Source organism: Monopterus albus, unplaced genomic scaffold (assembly GCF_001952655.1).
Source record: "Monopterus albus unplaced genomic scaffold, M_albus_1.0 scaffold141.1, whole genome shotgun sequence".
NCBI classification, from domain to species: domain Eukaryota; kingdom Metazoa; phylum Chordata; class Actinopteri; order Synbranchiformes; family Synbranchidae; genus Monopterus; species Monopterus albus.
The window spans coordinates 1,524,631-1,536,414 of record NW_018128021.1 but is presented as its reverse complement, the minus strand read 5'-3'; the positions used below and the strand labels follow the sequence as shown (position 1 = coordinate 1,536,414).

General features: G+C 39.2%; 1 protein-coding gene across 2 annotated transcripts in view; it reads left to right on the top strand.

Moving 5' to 3' along the window:
- Positions 1 to 9,544: 9,544 nt before the first annotated feature.
- keap1a (kelch-like ECH-associated protein 1a) overlaps positions 9,545 to 11,784 on the top strand; it is a 16,310-nt gene continuing 14,070 nt past the window's right edge. The window contains exon 1 of one of the 2 annotated variants that reach the window (XM_020614069.1): positions 9,545 to 10,184. The gene's annotated coding sequence lies outside the window, so the exon portion shown is untranslated. The remainder of the gene's footprint in view (positions 10,185 to 11,784) is intronic. The other variant, XM_020614070.1, reaches the window with a different exon arrangement.

Here is an 11,784-nt window from a genome sequence, read left to right as displayed (position 1 = left end):
CATTTCTAACTGTAAAGTGATAACTGGCTTTAGAGAAAGTTACTTTGCTAAATCATTTCACATAAAACACAACCCCATGGTTTATTCTAAGGCGTACCATGTTAAAGACATAAATGGCTGGTCTTTATTTGCACAGGGGCAAACTAAAGAGGGATGTCACAGTGTTGTTTGGATTGCTTCCTGTCTTGTTGCTAAATAGACACAGATTAATTATGAATCAAAAACCCGCAAACACCCACAACGTTTAAAACTTACTGGTGATTTATTTCATGTTGCTTCACATGACCTTTCTGTCTAGATCCTTCATCCGATTTAGAAACAATCACAGTCTTGATGCAGAATAAATCCAATCCTAGGGTCACAAGATAGACCAAGAGGCCTTTTTCACAGCAGACACTTAGACTTACCATATGAACAGCGACTGCTACTAATAACATTTCTAAAGATGGCCTTCCCCTCAAGTGTCCCACTATCGCTATATTTACACCTGTGTTGTAAATAGTTGTCAAGGTAATTAGGGTGAAATTATTTAAAATAACAGAACACATCACATTATGAAATATATTCCAACAGTCATCATAAAGGGAAATCTTCTTTCATCATACACCAACATCCATAATTAACTCAGTTGGTTTGTAGACAGGCAGGAACTCAGTGAATACAATGAGCAGCTGTTATCTATGGTGAAAAAAAACAAAAGCTATATAAAATATGTTTACAGATATTAAAAATGAATGAAAGCGTTTAGAAATAAAAAGCAACAGAGCGAGCCAAAGAGAAACACTACAGCCAAAAAAAAGCATAAGGGTTAAGACCAGCAACAACCCCACACTGTCCAAAATTCAAAGAATAGAAAACATAAAGTAAATGAAGGCAGACATTCCAACATTTATCATTAATTTGGTTGTTGTTTTCATTTTGTTTTTGTTTTATTAATTACTATTTTTTATCAACCAATATCCTGTGAAGTTTTAGTTTTGAGAATTCAGAAATGCATGTAAGGATATAATCATGAAAAGTCACCCGTTATAGCAGAACTACAAAAATCAGTGTTCCCAGATCAGGAAAACCATGTCTATAGGAAGCAATGAACATGTAGTGCCATCTGAATATAATATCAACTAAACTAATTATTTAAAAAAGCATACACATTTTAAACTAACAATAAAATCTGTCTTGTAGGTAGGACGCCTTGTTTGAGGAGGGACAACCACCATTTCTTCATCAGATAATGCTCAGCATTCAGTAACGCTTAAGGTAAAATTCCTCAGATCAAGAGGGGAGCAAACTTTTTCCATAGAACAAATACTTGTTTCCATAAAATTAGAGTTGCCCTCTGGCACAGTTTTTTATCAGCTGAGTGGAAACCATTCTGGATCTCAGTGGGAGTCCTGTGACGTAGGAATCCACCGAATCATTCATCAGCAGCTCCAAAGGAGACACGCAGGGAGCAGGGAGGCAGAGCAAGGGGAGGAAATGCAATCACATCAAGTCACAGTGGAATTGAGAAATGCACATTCGGGCCCCAGAGTGTGTCTGGAGAACAGAAACTCTCTTCATGCTCATCAACTAAATAGGCACTCTGACTAATGTTTGACTAATGGTCACCCAAGACGTACACAAGTTAGTCCTGACCGTCCTCCTCTGGTTGGACAAGCAGCGAGTCAGCCTAACAGCCACGATGACCTTTGGATCCCGGTCTACAATGTCCCCCTTTCTCCTCAGTCAGAGGGGACCCTTGTTCGCCGAGTAGTTCCCGCTTGTGCCATGCAGTTACTGTCCAGGAAATGTAAAAAGAATTTCGTGACACTGCTGTGGCTGTTGTGTCACTTTCCGGTCGTTTTGCTCCGACACCTATTCACAGCGTCACAGTTACAAGAGTTGAGTTATGAGGGGTAGTCATCAGTGTCTTCAACCTGTCAGTGAAAGTGTTGTGTCACTGTCTCAGCATTTGTGTTTTGTGCTGCCATTGTCCTCCGTTCAATGGACATACACATAAATCACTCACATTTCCATACGTGTAATCTCTCTCTCACACACACACACACACACACACACACACACACACACACACACAAAATACAAAGACTAACAATTGCAGACTCACATGAATGTGTGCCCCATCCCCACACACGCTCACATTTTTGTCCTCGTGGGGACTTTACATTGACTTACATTCATTTCCAAAACACTTATTCTAACCTTAACCATAACCACTACTTGCCTAACCCTGACGCTAACACTTAACCTAACCCTAATCTCACCTTAACCTTAAACCATGTTGTCAAAATTCACATTACATGGAGGGGACCTGCTTCTGCTCCCCATGAGGAAGGCTGAGTCCCCACACTGTGAGTGTGGTAACAGGTTTTACTCCCCACAGTGTAATTAATACCAAAGACGCACACACACACACACACACACACACAGTGCCCTTTAAATACCACATCTTCCAACCAGACAGTCCTTAATCCAAAACACCACAGACAAAGAGCAGGAGACAAAGTGTAGAGAAGCAGTGAAACACAGTAAAGATACCACAAGACCGAACGATCAAGAGAACAGTTACAACAATACTGAGTTTAGATGAGGAAGGATGCCGTGTAATAATGGCATGTGAGGACAGTAGGCTTTAAATCTCTTTGGCTGCAATCACAAGCTAACACAGGCCTATATATGACACAATTCTGACAAGCTGTTCTCTGTGTAGAACTGATGTGTGCAGCTCAAATGCAGCTTCTCAGCGGATGGCATTGTCCTTCTGTTATAGTCTGTTCTCGTCCAGGCTGAAATATCTCAACAACTACCGGATGGATTGCCATGAAATTTCGTACAGATATTCATTCTTCCTAGAGGATGATTCCTGATGACTTTAGTGATTTCCTGTATATGCACCAAGAGGTTGAGGCTTTAAATGAAATGTCTCAGTAAATATTGATGTGGTAAAGAAACTGATATCAAAATTTAATAATTTGATCTATACTTTAGTTTCTGTACTAATTAGCAGATGCTACCATACTAACATGATAAACTAAGATGACGAACAAGGAAAAATCTGCAAAACATCATGCTGTCACTGTGAGTATGTTTAGTGTTAGTGTTTAGCTTAAAGCACTGCTGTACTAAATACAAACTCACAGAGCATGACTGTCGACTCTTGTCATTGTTATACCACATTAGAAAGTCCACCAAAATCAAAACACGTCGCACAAGTTTTCTCCAGTACACCGTGCGCTATTCATCAAATGGACTTTGGCCTGCACTGCCCTGCACCTCGCCGTGTGTGGTTTCTCCAAAGAAAGAGAATACCACATTAAAAACACTGAAATCTGCTCCAGTGCTTCATTATAAAAGTATGGCCCACAGGTATGACTTTGACAAAAGGCATCTAAACAATAATGGTTTGAGAGTTTATATCTGCAGTTTGGATCCTACTACACAGACCTTAATTCACAGTGTGTCCTGTCTCTGGGAATGCAACAGGAAAATGTAATAAATCCCATGGGGAACGGGAAAAGCATCAATTCAGCAGTACAACCTGCAACAGTTTATATGAGCTGCAGCTTTTCTCTTGCTAGATGAGTATGGACTAATTGTAAATTATGGATTTGACCAAAGTCTTAGATATTAAGCACCATGTCTAAAAAAGCATATTTCTTTTTTTTTTTCCAAGTTAAAACTTTAGTTTAATTTTAGTTTTAACCCAGCTTGGCTGTCAGTTCTACCGCGTACTATGCAGCATGTATTACTTTAAATTAAAAGTATTCCAACTAAGATTGGGCGAATGTGTACCCTATAATTTATAATTTATATTATGGTAGAGCCTGTCATTGTCTTCTGATGTAATCTGAAGGCCTCAAGAAATACAATCATTGTATTTGGAGCCCAGCTGATTATTGTAATAATCTGAATTTTCTTTATAGAGAGGAAATACAACAGACCTGAAGAGCTCTGAAAAGTAAATAAGCAAAGCAAAAAGCAAAAGAAACGTTTTGTGAAATTTCGCTCAGATTTTAAAGAAAATTTATTTTAAGAAAATATATGTGTGTTTTACCCCTGTCAGTAGAGCAGAAAAAAAACCAAACGTGTACATGTCCTAACAGGCTCCTTAAAGTCGTATTTGAAGGATTTGTTGTATTTGGATAAAACTCTGTGTAGCAAACCGGGGAATAATCGCAAAGATAGATGCAGACGAGACAAGAAAGAAACAGCAGTGTGTAGACAGACGGAAACAGGAAAGAAAAGTTCGAGATTGGGTTAGTGACAACAGGAGAGCCAGCAGCCACTGAGATATTTGGAGAGAGAGAGAGTGGGGGCAGAAAGAGGGGGAATAAAGAGAGAGAGACAGGCCGGTACAGAGAGAGAGAGAGGGAGTAATCAAGGAGAATCAGGACGTTTCCTCTGTAATACCCACAGGCCTCGGCTGAGCCCCAGCTCCAGAAATCCTCACTGATTGGAGGGAAGGGTTTGTTTGAAGAGGAGGTCAAGACCATCAGTACCTTGTTAAGGAAAAGTTGTGTCCAGAGGAATGAAGAAGGCTGACTCCTTCCTGAGGAATTCATACAGGGATAGTGTATGGTGTGTGTGTGTGTGTGTGTGTGTGTGTGTGTGTGTGCTTGGAGACGACAGAGGGAAAGCACTGATGTTTGAGAAAGAGGCATGTTTTTTCACCTGTGTTAAAGAGAGAAAGTAGGGTTGCCTGTGTGTGTGTTTGTGTATTGATGTAGACACTAAAAAGGAGCAGCGGAGGGGAGGAGGATTCAGACCCATGAACCCCCTCCGCACATAGTTTCTAAAGCTAGGATAGCAGCACTGGCATTCTCCGCAATAATGCATGACAGATGTACATCAACCCTGCTCTCTCTCTCTCTCTCTGTCTCTCCTTCTTTTTCCGCCTCCTCCTATCTAGACCCACTGTGCTGTCGGTGATGGGCATCACACATCAAGGCTTTAACAGCAATAGAATCAAGAAAGGCAGGATTCCCGGCTTGTCTTCTCGTTTTAGTGGTTGAATACTAACTGTAAGGGCACTGAGTGTTTATTAGAGCTGGAGTTGTTCAGTGCTGCTTTCAGATGGATGTTTATGTATGTGGACCGTTTATGGTGACACACACTGTAAGGCAACCCACACTCACTGGCCACTTCATTAGGTACACCTGTACAACTGTATGAATTTCAATGCAACACTTAATGTTTGTGTTTATGAAGCTCAAAATGTTTCAGTTTTTAGTGAAATTGTCATAAATGTATAAATTCAAAAATGTATTTATTATTAAGGTCATAGTTAACGGTGGTGTTGTACTGGACTACATTATATTCACAGGTGTCTCTATAGTTTTGTCCTCTCCAGCTACATACATGAGAGGGTCAGAATATTTGGAACACCTACTACTGTTACTACAGCTACTATTAGTACTAGTAGTAATAACAATAAAGTTATTTTTTCAGGTCCCACAGTTCAACTATTTTTAGCACCACTGAGCTGCATTATTCACAGTAATCAGGTATTTTTATGTCCGTCATTAAATTAAATGCAAAATTCTAAAAGTCTTTTGAATCACATGTTGATGCAGTTTGGTGTGAATCATATATTATCTGTGGAGCCTCAAACCCAGTTCTTCAAACTTGATCAGTTTGTCTGCACATCACATACTGTGGGGTTAAATGATGTAAAGGAGCACTCCAGTGATTATTACTGCATTTCCATAAAGCTAGGAGAAGCACAAGAGATCGTTTATTTTAAATAAGTAAAAACCTGATATATCATAACTTTAACTCCCTAGTCAAGCTCCTACCATGAGCAATGAGTCTCAGAGTTTATAACCTTATTTTTTCCAAACTTTGCTCATGAGTAAACTGAACTTGTTGTGTAAAATTGGTGAAGTATCCCTTTAAGTGCAGAATTGTGTGTGTACTCTACTGTTTTCATATTTGCTTGAGGTTCTGTGTTCAAACAGCAGAGGGCAGCATGTTCACAGTGCATGATGTCAAGTTTCCCCTCTCTCATTGTCAACATTGTCACTAACAAAAGTTCTTCCAGCAAACACAAGGAGACTTGACAGGAGCCCGGCAACATTTTCTCATCACATCTTAATTAAAACAGGTGTGTTCATAAATAAACGAGCTGTTTTTGTTGAAGATGTTTTATATTGAGAAGTAAAATCTGTCAAGAGTAGTCAAATCTCTTTACTACTGCAGCTACTGGAAGGAAAAGAAGAAAGGAGAGGAAAGCTTAGGATACATTTGAGTAAGTGTGTGAAGACAAATAAAAATATTTTTTTTAAAGTAGAAGAGGTTGGTTACAGTTGGAAACAGAGATGAGGGAAGGAGAAAGCACAGAGGTCCATAACATAAGAGAAAAAGACAGTAATGATCACAATGACAGAACAGAAAGTGGTCAACATTGTGCTGAGTCACTGTGCTGTCCTACTTTGTTTTATTACTTCCTTGTACCAGTAAATAAACATGAGCACAATACACAATCAACTATCAGTTGTTTTGTTGCAGTGTGACCAGTTACACAAGAGCTTTATTTAAGTGCAAATACAAGGTTTTCTACAGTGTTTCCAGATCACGGCATGTTAAAATTTGAGTCCATTAAAATTCAGAGGGTAATATTGTACCTGGCCACTTTACACAAAGAAAAGACAAATACACAAAATCCTCAGATGTGACTCGCCTTTCATAATGTTTATAGGTAGCAAAAGCACAAGCGTGGTGTCTGCCGTCCATAGTTTGAGACAAGAAGAGACATTTATATCTTTTTTGCACCAGGGAAAGGCCTAGATTTTGCTTTGTTAAGGGCATTTTCTGCACTGGGAAATAAGAATTGAAGACAAAGCAAATTCCTGCCAAACACCTGACTCCAAAGAATATGATGACAATAACTCAATAAAGTGCCCTCAGCACATATGCAGTGTGTCCTTAACAATAACTATCCAAAATGTTGTTGCACAGAACCTGACTGGGTGTCATAATATTATGCAACCCGTCCTGACATCATGTCTCCAAGTCATTTGTCTTTTCATGTTGTTTATGTTGGTGGGTGTGGTATGAGATACATGGAAAATAATGCAAACGTAAGAAGATACAGACTCCCTGACAATGTTGAAAATATGCTGCAGCACAGAAACGCACCCGTCGGGAGCAGCCGGGGGGCATATGCAATAGTTACAGAATAAAGTCTCAATAGAATAAAGTACTTGTAATGAATTAAGATCAATATAGATGTCACCTCGGGATTCACAGCTCTGCAAAAGCAAAGTTTAGTGAAGGATAAGCTGAGGTTTCCACCTGATTAACTCAAACTCCAGTCACTATCATTATCACTTGCTAAGCTTAAAGTGTGTGTGGGTATAAAATGGATGAAGTACAAACACAATGAACTTGTCTTTTTCTGCCACAAATAATCAAGAGACTGTGGGAGGCTGATAAATGACTACATGGTTTCAGAGAACTGAGAAAATATACTCAGAATGGCCGACTGCCAAGGGTGTGGTCTGTCACCTATGCTGTCATCTGAAATATCTATGGACAGGATATAAAAGTGTCTCAGGTCTGGTTACATTTTATGTGACTAGGATGAGCATCAACATGTCCCTTCCTAGAAATAGGTACCAAGTAAGGGAGAAGAAACCCGGTTACATCAGGCACCAAGTTTAAGCTACCTTTAATGGGCGGGGCTAGGGCGGGGCTCGTTGTGGCACCGACCACTCCCCAAAATCTGATTGGCCACCCCTGCCAGAGTCCAAATGTGACACTTGACAGTATTAATGAATGAAAAACAGAGAAATACAACTAACATTTTTCTGGTGGTTTACAACTGATATTGCTCAAATTCGTTTTGAAATTCATTTCTCCTTTTGTGTTGCTGTGGAGTATTTGGTATGATTTGAATCAGCGGGGGGAACCACTGTGCTGTCTCATTTTTACACACAAAAAAACCTATTTGACTCATAATAATGTGTGGGGTATTATTTCACAGAACTAGACGTTTAATTTACTTTTATACGTACTCTTCTCTGAATGTGTGCCCCAACCTGGCCACCCCATCCAAACTTTCATAGATCCACCCAAGTACCTTAGAGACAAATGGATCATACAGGGGAGTGCTATGGGTGTAAGCTCTTAATCTTTGTTTGTCTTCTGAGTAATCTTCTTTAAATTCCAGTATTTTTCAAGGCTGTTCTGTGTGTACAGTGACTCAGACTCTCATTCAGTCATTCACCCAATCACTCCAGCCAACAGTTAGGAATCATCTGCAGGGATTTAGACTTTGCAGTAGACTGTGGAGATGATGAGAGCAAACTAAATTTATCTTGATATCCTGTGAACATGCTGTATCTCCAATATTCTCCAAAGGTCTTTGCGAGCTAATAAAAACAGCTCTATTCAGCTTTGTGACAGCTCATTTCTCAGGTAATCCATTGTGCCTTTAGATAGTTTGCTTATCTTAAAACGCATAAGGAAGCTCCAAAAAATCACTATTGGCCATAAGGTTTAGGTGTAGACAAGAAAAAGAATTACATAATCTTGCTAAAAATATTTTGATAAGTGCAGATGGAGGTTGCTTTGCCAGACAGCCTGCCCCCCTGGATCCTTTAGGAGATTTCTGGGCAGGACTGAGCAGAAGGAGTCCCTGTGGAGACTTGCTGGAGCAATTTCAGCTAGTGTGATAACACCTGAGGATCCCCTTTACAGGAGAAGTTGGAATACAGAATAAGTCCAGTAGGCAAATTTACAAAATTATACACAGGTCATATTATACTGCAGTTAAAACATGAGACACATGGATGATAATTACTGTTGGAAGGCTAAAACAGAGGCAGGAATTTTTGCTCATTCAGTGTTAAACTGTTCTTGAGTTTCTTCTCTTTGTAAACAAGTACACTCTGGAGAGCGGCTGCATTCACAACTGGCAGAACATCTCCAGCTGAGTATCCTGGGAAACATATCTGTCCTAAAGGTCTATCCAGACCATTTGGACTTCCACTGGCAGGTTTAATTTGTACTTCAGTGATTGTTTTCCGCCACTGAATGAGTCAGACAAAGCCCGATATGTGACATTGTTGAACAGGTGACACTGATCACAAAGACTAATAAAGTAATTTCTATGAAGTTTGGAAACAACTTGAAGAAAATTAGCTTTTATAGTTAGTGTCCATTCATTGTTGCTATATAGATATTGTGGATTATATGTACTTTATAGGTCCTGCCTCCAAGGAATGTGGCATGCCTGACATTTATGTTGTCATGCTGCCAATTGTGACTCTCACTCTGTAGTTCTTCTGCCAGAGATCAAGGCAGGACACAAATCCAAGTACTTATTGTTCTATTATTTTACCTGCATCAGCTACTTTTATGTGCCCACAGTGGTTCTGCTGGTTTTGTTCTATGTGCAGTGACTAGTGGTTTTCTGCCACTGACTTGTGGGCGCATTGTGTTCTTTATGTGCTGAGGTTATTAAAAAATTTTAAAAAGAAATTGAATATACAGCAGTTTATACATCCCAAATTGCACTGAAAGTGTTTTAACATACTTTATCAGTGGTAGGAGCTGGTATTATTCTTGGCACACTGTGTACGTGCTATGATCACATTCGCTGTTTGTTGGAAAACAAAAGCGCCGTCGACCAAGATTCATCGTGCACGATCAGCGCACACGGAAATGAAATGCGCAAATTCAGATCCTGCTTTATTTACCTTTGTAAATTATCAATACACTTCTAAGAACCGTCGTGGATCCCTTTCCTCCTGCATATCGTCATCATACCGTGGCATGTTTCAGTAGCTGTTAGAGAAATCCTGAAGTTGTCCTGCAGCTGGCCGAAGTTCAGTTTCAGTTTGTGGACTGTTGACTTGTTGCCACCTATGCGTAATACCCGCACAGCGTTTACAATGTACTCGAAAGTTGCAGAGTCATGTTGCTGCAGAAATTCCTCCCCTTCACCACCACAGCCTGTGGACGTCAGCCAGCAGCGGAGCAGGGGAACGACGACACACACACAGCTCAGTCTCCTTGTAACGTGGAGCTTGACAAGTCCGCTGGTTTCCTGAGGTACGCTCGGCTTCAGCCAGCGACCGGGCAAAGCTTACCTGTGGTTGTGCGTAAACTTCTGTGATATCATGCGCCGTGTTCTCGTGTGATACGAGTGTCTAACAGCTGCCGTCGAGGCGTAACTGTAGGTGAGTATTTCTGCAGCTGTGAAAATGTTAAATGGTTTTCACAGGCTGAGTTGGGATGCGCCCTTTCCTGAAATCACTGTAGCATTCAAACGCAGCTGTTGTGTTAGTGTGATCTTAAATTGACTTGGTATGGAGTCGCAACAATGACTATTCATGTACAGTAAACCTTAAGATAGTTTATTCTTTAGCTGTCGAGCGCTCAGTTCATTTCCTCACTAATGCGCCGACTCCTAAAAGGGAATTGAAACTTTTGCTAGTTGTCCTTTGTACATGGTGTGTAGAAGGTGGAGCTGCGACGCATGGCTGCCAAATTAAAGGGAAAAGCTGAATAAACGAGTGGTTTCTTTCAGGATGTCATATCTGAGAAGCTTTAACAAACAAATGTTTGGAACCTTTGCTTGACAAACACCAGTAATCAATTAATAAAATATCTGAAGATTGATCTGCTGCTTATCAGTTGATTAATCTACTAGCTGTTGCTAAAAAATAGTGGAAAGGCCACAATTATATGTCAGATAATAAACAAATGAACTGATGCTCAAACAATTAAAGTAAATAAGATTTATTAACTGCTTAATCAAGAAACTTGAATGTAAAATAAATCCAGAAATTCACTGGTTGTTGCTTCTTCTGATAGTAAACTTAATATTTAGTTAATAACTGTGAAAATAATCATTAGTTGCAGTCCTAGAATAAATGCACAGTTGAAAAGAACACACTGCAAGTCATTAAAGAAGACAATATAAATATATTTTAAATTCTTTTTCAGCCTGTTCCCAAATCTCTGTGAAGGCTGCGTTAAACCACAGATAAGAATGTATTTTCTTTGTTTAGTGATGAATTGAGTAAGGGATTACAGAATGATTGATTGATTGATTGATTTATTCTTTCAAGCATGTAAAGACACACATAATTTCACACATATCCAACAAATGCTAATCCATTATCAATGTGCTTATACCTAGAACATGCTTGAACGGAGTAGGAAGAAATCAGACTTATCCAGTCCTATCCCCTGACATCATCTTACCATCATTGGTTTGCAAGCAGTATTTCTACATAGATAATTTTGTTCTACACAACACAAGTAATATACTAAAAAATTATAACAGAGTGTTAACATTCTTACGTAATTACATTCTTAGATAATTATCTTCTACACCACACAAGTAATATACTAAAGAATTATTACAAAGTGTTAACATTCATACACCACACCCACAATGTTCCACCTGGTTAATCATTAAGCCTGTTCTTGCATATATCTTGATTGACACATACCTTTATATTTATGTTTAAACTCATCAATTCTATTACTATTTTTTATGCCCACACTTAAATTATTCCATAGTTTTACCCCACTTATGGAAATACAAAATCTTTTTTTGGTTGTACGTATAGCATGAATTTTTAAATTTAACTGACCCCTTAAATTGTATCCCCCTTCCCTTTCATTAAATAGTTTTTGAATTCCACCAGGTAATAAATTGTTCCTGGCTTTATACATAAACACAGACGTCTTATCAGTCAGTTAAAGCAGCAACGTCTATAAAGCCAAAATCCCAAATACTATACAACGTAACAAGCACTTCCCTGCTGC